Source organism: Phlebotomus papatasi, unplaced genomic scaffold (assembly GCF_024763615.1).
Source record: "Phlebotomus papatasi isolate M1 unplaced genomic scaffold, Ppap_2.1 HiC_scaffold_668, whole genome shotgun sequence".
Lineage (NCBI taxonomy): Eukaryota > Metazoa > Arthropoda > Insecta > Diptera > Psychodidae > Phlebotomus > Phlebotomus papatasi.
This window is the reverse complement of record NW_026604869.1, coordinates 283-4,000: the sequence shown is the minus strand read 5'-3', so window position 1 is coordinate 4,000 and position 3,718 is coordinate 283. Positions and strand designations below refer to the sequence as shown.

Genomic DNA, 3,718 nt, shown 5'->3' with positions numbered 1-3,718 from the left:
TAAATTTTCTCAGTGTTTTTTAGTCAAGACACAAAAAAAAATTGAATTTGCAACGGTTTTTCTTAGCCAAGTCACAAACCTGCATTCGGCTGGCCTTCGGCCAGCTTCAGGGAGGTATAAATTGAGACATGTTGTTGGCGCCACCGTTACAGTTGCTTTTGATTCAAACTTTTGAATAAAATGAAAATTTCTATCTCTTGATCCTCTTGGTTGTTTGTGCTGTATCCTCAGTGTTGAGTTCGTCTCATTGTGTCTGATACTGTGGCATCGCCGTATACATGATTTGAGGCTGATTGGCAGCGGCGCCATTGGTGGCCGTCACACTCTGTACCGTGGGGACTCCCATATACATCGTAATGGCCGGCTGGACCATGCGATATGCTCCGGCTCCTTGCTATGGACTCGTGTAGGCATAGGGATAGTAGCCCTGTTGCATGTACTGCGCTGGCATCTGTGCCGCAGGATATCCCGGCTGGTACCAGTAGCCCATTTGCTGATAGGAATAGGGATAGTTACTGTGCTCCCTGTGGCTGCACCGGCTGACTCTGGTTTGATGGCTGGGCATTGCTGATAGTATCTCCACCATTCTCCTTGCCCCAGAAGCACTTGACGGGCTGTCCGTTGATGTCGGTGTTGTGAGTGGCTTCGATGGCATGCATTGCGGCTTCCTTTGTGGTGAATTTGATGAAGGCATAGCCGTTATCCTTGAACACCCTGACATCCTGAATGGCGCCAAATTGGCCAAAGTGCTTGTGCACCATCTCCTCGCTGATCACATTGGCTGCAAGGCCTCCACAGTACACCGTGGCATTTGTTGGATTGGTCTGATTGTAAATCTCTTTGTACGATGGCTTACCACCCTTGATACCCTTGCTCGTTTCACGCAGTGGTTGTGGTTTGCGGGTGCTCCAGTTGGTACGAATTGACCTAGAGCCCAGCCACTGTCCATTCATCGACTGAATGGCATTCTCAGCTTCAGCCTTCTTCACGAACGACATAAAGGCATATCCCTTGGATTTCAGTGTTTGCGGATCACGCACAATGCGACAATTGGAAATTTCTCCAAACCCAAACGGCAATTTTGAGGAAGATTACTGTTGGATGTATGTATTTTGGATCCAAAAATGGGTCCTGTGACGGTCGTCAGAGCGTCGAATGCCGGAAAGTGGGAAATAATACGACGGTTATTACGAAAGTCACTTGGCGTCGTAATAGCTCTGAGTTTACTCGCCCATGACTAAAATACGACGCGCCAAAATGGGCTCTTCCAGTGACTTCCAGTGTCCCTATAAATAATCTTCCCCTAGCTGGGTATGTCTGGGGAAATATCACTTGTCGAATGGCAAATAGTATGCAGTGCTGTGAATTTGCAAAGTAGTTGGCAATTTCGCGTGTTTTGTCAATAATATTATAGTGTAACATTAGGAGGCAAAGCTGCTCCAGTAGAGAAATGTGTTCTGATTTAGAAGAAGTCAGTGCCGACAAAAATTAAGCAAAAATTAGGCAGTGTTTTGGTTGATAAATACCCGGACAATTTTTATGGAAAATTAAATTTCGTTATTCAGGTGGTTACTCCTGTCTCAGGAGTATTGTGTGATGAAAATCTTGTGTCTAAAAGTCCTATTTAGTGAAAAATTTAAAAGATTTTTGTGTGTTGTTGTCATCCAGCTGAAACATTTTCGACATGTCGGGCGGCTCATTCAGCAATAGTCGAATGAGAAAAATATTCGCAAATGTGAGTAGTGAAATTGGAAAAAATTGACCAAAATTTCATAAAAAGTAGCAAAAAACAATAAAATATGTCAAGATTTAATGAGAAAACTGTGTCTAAGGTGATAGTATAGTGCAAAATTGTGCAGTGCATCTGACTTTTTCATTGAGAGTACGTACGTCGATTTCGTTCATATGCGGTTGAGAAGGATGGCAAGTGCACTATTTTTTGGGCGTCATTTTTTCGTACGGAAAAGGACCGTCCTTTGGAGTCGCTTTTATTACCTCATGTTAGAGTAAATTTTAAGCCCGTAAAATAACTAATGAATTACTAACTCATTTTTGAGTAATGCTCTGACTACAATTCGACGCGAATACGACTATTTTTTAAGATTCCAATTAGGAGTAATTTTTTGACCATTTCTTGTACAACAAAACTCAATCATTTTTGAGTCGGAGTAATTGTTTGCCCATTGGGAAGGGTGCAAAAGCCTCCCTCAGGGTCTCTGCCTCAATTTTCGGATTCAAATCTCCAACGAAAATGTGATGGTGGGAACTAATGTCAGCTTTTGGCTGATTTCCTGGACTCGTGGCCCAATTAACTTTCATCTCCTTGTCCAGGAAGAGTCTCTTATTCATGGCGGTCAGTGCTGTGGACACTGACTGATGATTGGTAAATTCAATGAATGCATAGCGATCATTGCCAGGTTCCCTAATTATCTTGCAATTCTTCACCATGCCAATCTGTGCAAAGAGCGACCATAGCAATTCCTCAGACACCGAATTGTCCAAGTTGCCCACATACAGGGTCTTGGGCTGTGACTCGTCCATCTTTCTTTTCCTTTCTTTCGAACAAAAAAAAAACACCTCCAAAGCTCACTCACTCACCCAAAAAGCTTCTCCAACTCTGGGCTGCAGATGCACCAGCTGCAGTACCACCACTTGTGGGGGGATGACACAGAGTTCCGGGATGGGGGAGGATACCGCCAATTTAGCACGAGAATTGCGTGAGGAAATGGCAAAAAAAGTACGCCCGTGCTTTCGCCGACCCCAAAACACACATACACTGTCTCACTCTCCACTGGAGAAGCGCACCCAAAAAGTGTCCAGAAAGATCCTCTCACAGCGCACTGGGAATTGTCTCTGACACACAAATAACTATACCACGCACTTGTTCAACACCTTGGGCATCCAATTGAGCACTTTTCAGCACCTATTTACACCTAGTTTTGTAAGAAATTCCCAAATAAAGATCACTAGGCGTCTATGACATGACATCTGACATTGCCAAGATTAGTAATTGATTGATTAAAGATTGACGAAAATGATTTAAAATGATGAAAAAAAAAAGTATTTTCTCATGAAAAATACTTGAAAAATACTTTTTTTTAAATAAATTTTGCCGGGATATCCTAAATGAAAAAGACACATTTTGATCACAAAAAATTCTTTTCTATTTCAGATTTTTTTTTAAAAAAAATTTCTTAAAGAAAAGTTTCTTTTATTTATTTTTTTATTTTAAAAAATTATGACTAATTTTTTTTTCAGTCAAAAAAATTGTATTCCCAGGTTGTTTGTGGTGAGGCACCATTTTTTTCTTGTCTTGCAAAAAGGATTTCTAAAACATAAATTCTTAAAAAAATAGTATATTTTATTTTGCTTTTCTATTATAAAATCCATTGTGGGTGAAAAAAAAAACCACAAAAAATCGCGCGTAACTGGACAAAATGTGTAGGGGAGACCGGGGAGGTTTGGGACAGGGGTAGTGTGGGACAAGGCGATTTTTTCATTAATCTTTGAAATAAATGGGATTAAATCACTACTCAATTGTAAACAATAATAAGATGTATCTTGACTAAAAGAATGGATATCCTCAGTTTTATTGTTTTAATTCTATGAACACTTTCTTAAAAATTGATAAAAATTATATTTTTTGATTTTTCAGTTTTGCTCTTTGTATTTTAAATCAGCGATATATAATCAAAACTTTTTTATCTCATTATCTAGC

General features: G+C 40.2%; 1 pseudogene; it reads right to left on the bottom strand.

Annotated features, from left to right (window-relative positions):
* Positions 1 to 182: 182 nt before the first annotated feature.
* Positions 183 to 2,565, bottom strand: LOC129809347 (cytotoxic granule associated RNA binding protein TIA1-like; annotated as a pseudogene).
* Positions 2,566 to 3,718: the final 1,153 nt, after the last annotated feature.